At 43.8% G+C, this 9,861-nt stretch overlaps 2 long non-coding RNA genes across 2 annotated transcripts; one reads left to right on the top strand and one right to left on the bottom strand.

Annotated features, from left to right (window-relative positions):
- Positions 1 to 1,749: 1,749 nt before the first annotated feature.
- LOC110342395 lies at positions 1,750 to 7,801 on the bottom strand. The gene is made up of 5 exons (XR_002384451.2): positions 7,670 to 7,801; positions 6,205 to 7,440; positions 4,940 to 5,262; positions 4,377 to 4,542; positions 1,750 to 3,021 (listed from the first exon to the last, which is right to left on the bottom strand). It is a non-coding gene; the product is annotated as an uncharacterized LOC110342395 (long non-coding RNA).
- LOC121143163 lies at positions 6,619 to 9,423 on the top strand. Its single transcript, XR_005880300.1, has 3 exons — positions 6,619 to 6,693; positions 7,079 to 7,204; positions 9,043 to 9,423. It is a non-coding gene; the product is annotated as an uncharacterized LOC121143163 (long non-coding RNA).
- Positions 9,424 to 9,861: the final 438 nt, after the last annotated feature.

Genomic DNA, 9,861 nt, shown 5'->3' with positions numbered 1-9,861 from the left:
AGGGTTTGTCAACAGGCAGCTAGGGAAGAGAGTAGCAAGGCACGGTTGGGTGGTGATGGAGCCACAAAATTTAGAGCCTGGTGAGCCCTGGATTTTATTAGGGTCTCTTTGTAACTAGGGTGTCTGTGGAGTGTTGAGGCCATAGGAGACTCGAGCTCTGGTTGCGTTTTTAAATAACCTCTCTGATGACAGAAAGGCAGAGCTAGAAGCAGGGAGGAGGGCTCGTGTGGAGAAGACTCTGCAGCCCTTTCAGGCAGGCGAGGAGTCGACATAGCCAACCAATGCCCACCCAAAGGTAGAATGACAGAAACTGCTTTCCTTAAGATGAGGATGAAAGTAATACGGTTGTCACAAAAGCCATTAAATAAAACTTTCAGAAAGAGATAATATTTAATGTAACTTTCCTTTGACCCTTAGTCTTCCTATTGCTTTGGAGTATATCTTGCGATGTTGCACAGTTTGGCCTTGGAATCTAAGGCTCCGCTGGTCCTCCTTCCTTAGCTGGGACAACAGGCATGCACCACCTCTTATGGCTGTCTGTCCACCAACTTTGTGAGGGTGTTTGAAGGAAAGCTCGTTTTTTTGTTGGAGAAAAATTTAAAGTTAAGCAGATATTTTAAAGATGGCCAAGGAGAACTTTTAAGAGTTCAGAAGTAAAAACAAAACTGTCGCATATTATGTATTATACTCTGATCTGAAGCTTATCAGCAGGATAATTGTTCTCTAACTGTGAGGACCTGAGTTCAGTCCCCAGCAGCACCATAAAACGAAACAAAAAAAAGTGCTGAGCATGACAGAGACAGGCGGAGGGTGGGGCTGGCCAGCCAGTCAGCTGAACCCCTCACAGAGGCAGCTGTGAGATCCTGTCTCCAAAGCAAGTGAAATGCAGTTCATGAAAACACTCAATGTCAACCTCTAGCCTCTCCAGTCACAGGAGAATGTACACCTACATGCAAACAACACAATCCTCCCCGGCACACACGTATACACATATAAGCCACATATCAAACAGAGACAGAAGACCAACTTATGCATGATTGTACTGGCTAGTGTTACGTGTCAATGTGACATCGGCCCAAGTCATCTGAGAGGAGGGAGCCTCAACCGAGAGGATATGTCCATAAGACTAGTCGTAGGCAAGCCTGTTGGACATATTCTTAATTAGTGTTTGATGGAGGAGGACCTGGTCTATTGTGGGTGTGGCCACTCTGGCTGCTTGTTCTGAGTTCCAGAAGAAAGCAGGCTGAGCAAACCAGAGGGAGCAAGCCAGGAAGCAGCACCCCTTCAGGAGGTCAGTTCCTGCCCTGTTTTGAGTTCCTGTCTTGACGACCTTAGATAAACAGTGGCACGGATGGAAGTGTACACCAAATAAACCCTTTCCTCTCTAACTTGCTTTTTGGTCATGATACTTTGTTGCAGCAAGTGTGACCCTATGGTACATCTTAATGAGAAGGGAAAAAAGTATGAAAAATAAAAGGAAGGATTAATAATTATGGGTGAGAATGCTTCTAGGCCTTGCAGAAGACAGCTGGAGACAGATAGGAGCATAAACTACTTATACTTGAATTAACTCATCGCGACATAGTACCATTATTGTACAGGGACTAAAAAGTATGAAAAGTTCCTCTGGTTGTTTTAGCATCAAAATCACTAACATACCTTACACCATCCAGGGGATTCAACTAATTTCCCACTCCAAAATGTGTTCAGATATTAAAGACAGGAATTTTAATAAAGGATGACTTGATGTCAACTGGGAAAACATATTCAAGCTTTTAATACATGGTTGGTTTCAACCTTTATGAAATGGGAAATGTGGAGACATATAGTTCCTAATTACACACTTGTTACATATTCCTTTTACCACTGAATATATCATAAAACTGGTATGTGCATGGATATGTACCAAATAGACATGCTACACCATTCTGGATAATAATGTTACAATGTGGGCAACCTCCTATTTAAGATTCCACAAAAAATTTCACTGAAGAACTCAATCTGTAAAATTATAGACAATGACATTTAAGCTTGAGCATACTGAACAAGACAATATTAAAATATCATGTAATAATTGCAATGCCACTACTTCATGTCCTCTTCAACTTAATTCCTTTCCGAACAAAGAGGTAAATGCATGCTAACCACAGCAGTATCTACAACAGTAAGGAAGTTCATAAGTGTTCAAAATAATTACCAAGAAAACTGTCATGTATTTATATCTTTTCTGGCCAGAGAAATTATGCTAACAGCAGGCTAGCAAGAGTCATTCCTAATTCTCATGAACATGATTCTAGCTACAGTGTAGGCAGGGCCTTAAATACATTTCTCACTACCGCATCTATTTTTAATTTCCAATTCAACACAGAATTCTTAACTCACTGACTCTAACTTGGAGGCAATTTGCAGAGTCTTAGGTTAAAACTAAGCCTTTACTGAGTGCTTCAGTTTTAACGTTTGCCCCAGCAATAATAATAACAACAACAAAAAAATAGATCTCTCAGAAAATCTGCTGAGTTTTCCTTCCCGAATATCCAGAATCAATAAGTCAGCACACCCGCAATGACAGTGCTCTTTTAACCAGGGAGTAACAGCAAAAGGCGTGCCGTCAGCTAACCGTGGTGTGCAGAGGGTCCATGAAGCCGACCTCCTTCAGAAGAGAGAACATTTCTTAATATTTAGGCTGCTTTGTGCTTGCTTTGCTTTTTAAGACAAACAGTGCTTCGGTCTTTTCATTCTTGGTAATACTTCATGTCTGGGTGTGAGAAATGGTCCTGTTGACAAAGGAAGGCGTCGCCACCTGGAATTGCATGTCCAGACACACAAGCAGGGCACACTTTCTTCTCAGGTTCCTAAGGTATGCATTTAAATCATTCTTTCTACAGACAGGTACGGGTATGGAATTCAGACGAGCTCCATCATTCCGACACATCCCGAGCACAGGAAGCGGCTTCCTCTAAGACAGGACTTTCTCACAGAGGCTTTTCCATAAGCTTGATGATGGTGGGACCATTTCCGATTCTGGAGAAGCCAGAAAGGAACAAATGAAGAAGTTCTTTGAGAGATTTTTTTTTTTTGAGATTGGCTTATACAATGTATTCTTGGCTGCCCTTGAACTTAGAACGTACTTCAGGCTGGCTTTGTTCAAGATCCTATCTGGGCCGCGCAAATGATTACAGGCATGGGCCAGCATGCTCCGCTGTGCCTTTCCTTTCTAAGGTGCCCATGAAAAGCTACAATATGATGCTGGAAGAACACAATGACTTTAGGGGCACACGGGGTTTGTTACAGTCTGAAAGGGCCCTGAAGGGAGCCGTTTACTGTGCCTGGTTACAGTAGTTCCACAGGTACATATCATATGAACATTTCTTATAGCTGCTAACCTACAGCTGGCAGCTTTTAATACGAGTATGCTATACAGGTCAAGCATGTATACTTGCGTGGTTAAGAGAGTGTGTATTTGTGTGTGTGTGAATATATATACCCAACAGAACTCCCACAGATCTAGTGTTCCTAGTTTGCTTTCTGAGTTTATTTCATCTTACAGGTCCCAGTAACAGTCAAGGGAAGCCAAGGCAGAAACTCAAGCAGGGCGGGAATCTGGAGGCCGGAACCAAAGCAGGGACCATGGAAGGATGCTGCATTGATCATGGAAATGAGCCACTCCAAGGATGTCAGGAGAAGGTAGTTGGGAGAAGGTGGTAGGATATTTATTCATATAGAGAGAAGTAACTTACATGAGGAGCTGAGAATCAGGGTCAGCGCTCTATGGTCTCCCAACCTTGACCGGAATCCAAGAGGGTGGGGTCCCCTGTTTTATTCCTGGTTTCTCCCACATACCTGTGACCACGCCCCTTTGGGCGTGGTCAGTGCTGCGGGTCCGTGAGACCCTCTCCCTACACTGCATAATAGTTTGCTCTCCATGGATTGCTCAGCTTTCTTCCCCTCCCCCCCGCACAATTCAGGACTACCTACCACCTTCCCACATCAATCAGAATGACTACCGAGTTGTCTACATCCAGTCTTATGCAGGCAGTCTTTTTAGCTCTTCCCAGATGACCCAAGTCTGTTTCAAACTCCCAATATTAACCAACACACCTAGCAACCTCACTTCTGGAATATATCCGTAGAAATTCAAATCAGCGTGCCCACACCTCTGTGTTCATTTCATCGTTACTCACAATCATCTGACAACAGATGATTGACAGGGTAAGGAGAATGCAACACATACACTGAGAAGAATGCCATACAGATGATAAATACATTATATATATACTATATATGTATATATATATATATATCATGGATTCAACAACACCTTGTGCACATGGGATTGTGTTACACCAGGAAACTTTTCCAAATTGTACTGTACTTACATATGCTTAAAATAAGCCCAGGATCAGACTCCAGAAGTTTGAGCTAACACCAGATACTGTGTCACGTTGCACTGGACTTCCTTCCTGCCTCTTGGGAATGGTTACATCTGCTGGCCAATGGCATTTGCAGAGACCTCATGTCATGTATTTGGGCATCTGGTAGTCTCTGAAACGTGTTGAGCATATTTCGTGAATTTAAAGAACTTTTGACCTCAAATCAAGATGAGAAATATAGCTTATGCCTGTAAGGCCAGTACTCGAGGAGCTGAAGCAGAAGAATCGGACAGTTGTCGGGCCACGGCGAGCATGCTTATCCGAAGGAGTTCAGAAATGAAGCCTTCCTTCCCTTGTTCGGGAAAGAGCTGACACTGTAGCACCTGTGACCCTCCTGTCCACCCAAGAATGCATGCCTTAAAGAAATAACAGAAACCTTTGTATCTTGGAAACCTATGACCCACCCACAAGAAGCTAAAACCGCCCCCCAGACCCTTACAAACGGAGCAAGGCTGTCCAAGCCACCCTGGAAAAGCCCAACACTGCTCTGCGGACTGTCTGCAACTTACCACACCGCTGCCAGTGACTTCCAAAGCCCTTCCCCCACATGCAGCTTGTGATTGGTAGTCATGGCTGGATTTTTGCTGGCGGCTCGTGTTCTAACCATCCTTCACCACTCTCAATCTTCCTTCAGAAAGAAAGAGGTTTTGTTAGTCACCCACTTGCAGGGTGAGAAATGAGTGTGGAAAAAGAAAGTCGTCTTTCTGAGAAATCTCTGGAGGAATTCTGGCCCAGTAGTTACTTCTAGTGCATCTGTTCCTTACAGGTCCCTCTCTGGAGTGTTCTCAGTAGTTAAGTAACTGATCCTCTGCCCGTGCTCCTCAGGGAGAAACTGGTAAGAAAAAAAAATTAAGGTAAGCTGAAGGACTTCCATAGCAATGACTTAATTATAATTTAATCAATAATTTACTGATCTGTAATAGTTTGTGGACACATGCAGGCGTGCACTACATTTTGAATGAGCACTCCAAAGTGCCGTTTTAACTGCTTTCATCCCAATGAAAAATAATCTCTAAATTGAGTACAAAGGTTAAGATAAGCATTTTTCAATGTTCTGCTGGACCTATCTCTGTGTAACAAATTGCTTCTAAAACTGAGAAGCTTAAGACAATAAAAATGAGTTATGTTGGGTATGGTCAGGAATTCAGGATGACTTAGCTGAAGAGATCAATTCAGCTGCTCACAGAGTTGCCATGTGACGTAGCTCTGATAACGCTAAAGTTTACCTACACAGTAGCAAATTAATGCTGCCTGGGGTGGGGGATCAATTCTTCCTGTAAGGACCCCTAGAGTTTTCCTGCTGTCCCCTGGGGAATATAATATGGTAGACAACACAACGAAAACTAATGACGATAGTCAATGCTATAGGGAATACAATATATTTAAATTGTAGGAGTGAACCCCACAAGGTTATCCGCCCATGAGGGTGGGGACAAGTAAATTAGCACACGTAGAGATAAAAGGAAGCGATGATAATGCTATAAGGGATACAATATATTTATTTACCAGAGAGAGAGAATCACACAAGCTGGGAGTCAGAAGCGTGGCCAGCTTCCAAAAGAGGAGGTCCTTTTTCCTTTTCCTACCTGTGCTAATTTACTTGTCCCCACTCTCATGGGCGGATAACTTTGTGGGGTTCACTCCTACAGAAAACCTTTGGGCGCTGGCCTGTCTTCCGCACAGTGTCCTGTTGGTTCTAGAACTCAGTGGCTTTGCAGTGTGGAATCTCACCAAGCAGGGGGAGAGCGATAAGACAGGCATCAGAGAAACCCACCTGCAGCCTGGGTACCGCTGTGCTCCTGGGCCTCTAACTACTCACCACATTCCTCCTCATGCCCTAACAGTTAGCTCACAACCTTGTCACCAAAGTCAGGCCCATGTGCCGGTGAGGCTCTGCCAGTTGACCCCTCGGCGATGGCTCTTCACGCATTAGCTTCTCCCCATCTGAAGGCCTAGAGCTGGGCTCTGCGACCAGGTTCCACGAGCATGCTCATCACACCACGGGAGTGCGCGCGCACATGCAGTAACTGCCTTGGATATTTCCCCTGAAAACCAGGGAACCTAAGACACGAAGGAGGTCACAGCTACAGTACGTTGGAAAGCCCTCCGGGCAAATGTTGGGACCGGAAAATTCCCACATGCGCTGGTTTTCTAATGAAGTCCCATTCCCTCACGTCTGCCGTGTGCTGTTGGCACAGAGGCTAGATCTAGTCTTTCTGGGGACTGCATCTGCACACGGAAAAGCATGAAAATCTCTGTTCAGGTGTTTGATAGTCTTCCCTTTTCGGTGGTTTATGTTTTGGGTTAGTTAGATAGCAGACAGGTAAACTGACACCGCTTATACACCACAGCACCTGTTAAAGACACCAACAAAAAGCATATCCAAGGCTTCTGAAGAGGCAGAACAAATTCAGGCATCATCTATTCTGTAGGAGGCTTCTAGCTATGCTTTTTGCCTGTTGGTGAAGCACTCCATGGAGGTCAAAGACAGTGATGACTTTTTTTTTTAATTCATATTAGTCATCCAAGGTAGTCCCAAGCTTAAACATTTGGTGCTAGGAATCCTTCACTGGCAATCAAGGATTTACTAGTTAGTGGTCATGTGTCCTTGGACAGGTTGTTTCCTCAGCCTCCTCTTCCTCTCACAGACACTGAAAAGACTAAATATGACAATGGCTGTGAAGCATCGGTGCACTCAGCTCAGAGCAAGTCCTGAAATTATTATCATTACCTAAAATTATGGGAATTATCAGATCATTGCGCTAACTCTTCAGGTAAAGTTTTCTCATCTGTAAAATTAGAGGTTGCTCTTCATTTCTCCGGCTCCGTGCAGCTCTTTAAACCTACAGTTTTCCAGCTGGGTTACCTGAGCCGTTTCCCTTTCCCCAGTAATCGTTGCATTTGCCCAGCATTTGTAACTTCAAAATCTGTGCATAGCTATTATCCTTTAGATTCTTCTTGTCGTTTGGTGAAGCAAGAATGCAAGGCAAGCAGTGTCGTCTTCATTTGACTACGAGGGAAACGAGACGAGATGATGAACAGTTGTAGCCAGCCCAAAAGGAACTGATTGCAAAGTTAGAACTGAAGGACTATGACTCTTAGGAGGAACACACACACACATACACATGCGTGCATGAATACACACACACAGACAGACAAACAGACAGACAGACAGACACACACACACACACACGCCCCCTTCCTCCGGGCAACATGGCCCAACTTAGTATTCAATTTACCTTTTTTGTTTTTTTCAGCTCAGAAAATCCAAGAAACATAGCTGTTAAATTTTCCCAGGGAAGGCTAAAGACATTCATTATAAATAAATAGTTTTCACCGAGACCAAATGGTAGGCAGGAAGCGGAGTCTATTTCTTCTGTCCACACCCATCTGAAAAGGAACGTTCCCTTTGACCTCTGCATGACACATTCTGATGTCATATCTATTGATACCTCTCTGTTTCGTCCGTTGAGCAGCAGGATGTGAGTAACTGTTTACTCCGTTAGTTTCTCTCTTGGCTCTTGTTTCCGGTTTTAGCCAAGATTTTAAGACGGTGGTCGGGGCTATTTCCTCTCAATCCTGTGCAGAGATCAATGACTAGGAAACCTGTCCAGAGAATGAGTTTTTCTCAGGGTGCCTATTTACTTAGCTCAGGCTGGTCACTGAGGTATGGGAGTCAGCACGAAGAGGCTCAGGAGATGCTATAAACTTCCCCCCCCCATGTGAGACACTCCTGCTCTACTAAAGACCCAGTGCCCAAATGGTCACATATTGGCTTTTCTCTGATGAGAATATCTGTCCACATCTCATTTCTGCATGGCAAAGAGTTCCCTAAACAAGGGGCACCAACTCAATTAGCCTTTTTTTCAGTCAAGGCACTAACTGTTATTTTAGCTCCTACAGACAGTGGCTGTCCCTGCTTTCAGTGATTACTGGGCATGGTCTGTGCTTATTGAATTACTGTGGTTGGTGAGACAACTTTCTTTCTCATTTTAAAACTATGGTAAAGAACATGTCATCTGGGGAACCCTGCCGGCTGGAAGAAGATGTACCGGACTATAAATGACAACGTAAAAGCCCGGCTATGCCTTTACCAAGTCTGCACCTGCATTTCCGTCTTCATCTAAGGAAATTCTACTTATTTATAGAACACTGCAGTCATGCTTTTTGAAAATTATAGATGTTGTATGTATTTAAATGATAACTGTTGACTGTGGCACAGTGTTCTTTTTGAGGATCCTGTGTCAGGAAGTGACATGTTGAGAGACAGGACATTTTGAAAAGCTTTTATTGAAGCGCCTTGGTTAACAACATGTTTCAGGTAATGCATGTCTTTTTTTAAAAAAAAACTTCAGTAATATTAAAATTCTATTTTTACAAAGGTAGGCTTGGATAAAAAAAACTCTTAAACACTGTCTATCTTTAAAAAAAATCTTAACTCAGTATCTCCTTAGGCACAACAGACACAGTCAATTCATAGAGAGGTTCTCATTTTCTTTCCAGAGGAAATGTTTGCACTACTTAGCTATATATAAAAATCCTATTGTTGGAAACTAAACAAACGTGTGAACGGCAAGATTTCTTTCACCTTGACTTTTAACCTTTTTTGCAGGTCTCTATAGCGACGTTGGTGAGGAGTGCTCTTCAGAGAAAGGCAGGATGATACTCTGCCACACCAATAAAGACCAGCGAGGCACTTCACAATGAAGACTTCTCACAAGGGTTGGGGGTTTGTGCCAATCTCCATTATCAGCATATTGCGAGAAGTAACTTTTAAATTTCACACCAGGGCCCTCTGCTGTGTCTGTGGACTGATTAAGCTTCTAGTTCGTATTGTTCTGTACTCTTTCTATGTAATTCCTATTCCATGGTCTTAAAGGTCACAAAGTTGCAGAGATGAGTGGTTATAAAGTTAAATTACCTCACTAGGATAAGGAAAGAGAGACAGGGAGAGAGGGAGGGAAGTCAGATGGAAGAAATGACAGAGAAGAGAGAGAGAGAGAGAGAGAGAGAGAGACAGAGAGAGACAGAGAGAGACAGAGAGACAGAGAGAGACAGAGAGGGAGGGAGGGAAGCAGGGAGAGAGAGAGAGAGACAGAGAGAGAGAGAGAGACAGAAAGGGAGGGAGGGAAGGAGGGAGAGACAGAGAGAGAGAGAAAGATGACTCTATGTCCAGATTAGCCCCTGACCATCAGGAAGACCACAGCTCAGGACTAGCCTCCTGGTTATCTAGAATCACAAAGCTGTGACCCATCTGAAGGGGTGAGACTCTGCTTTCAGTATTGTTCAGGTTCAAGGCTCCCTATGATTGAGAGCAGCATTGAAGGGGGACTTGTCAGCATTCATTCTGTCCCACATGCTTTCCTTTGCTGCCACACGATAGCAGAGCTGTCCGTATCGTAAGAGGCTTAGCGGAGCTACTGGACAGGAC

This window comes from Mesocricetus auratus, unplaced genomic scaffold, assembly GCF_017639785.1.
Source record: "Mesocricetus auratus isolate SY011 unplaced genomic scaffold, BCM_Maur_2.0 Super-Scaffold_100011, whole genome shotgun sequence".
In the NCBI taxonomy this organism is placed as follows: domain Eukaryota; kingdom Metazoa; phylum Chordata; class Mammalia; order Rodentia; family Cricetidae; genus Mesocricetus; species Mesocricetus auratus.
Note: the sequence above shows the minus strand (reverse complement) of the source record. Positions and strands in the feature narration are given on the sequence as shown.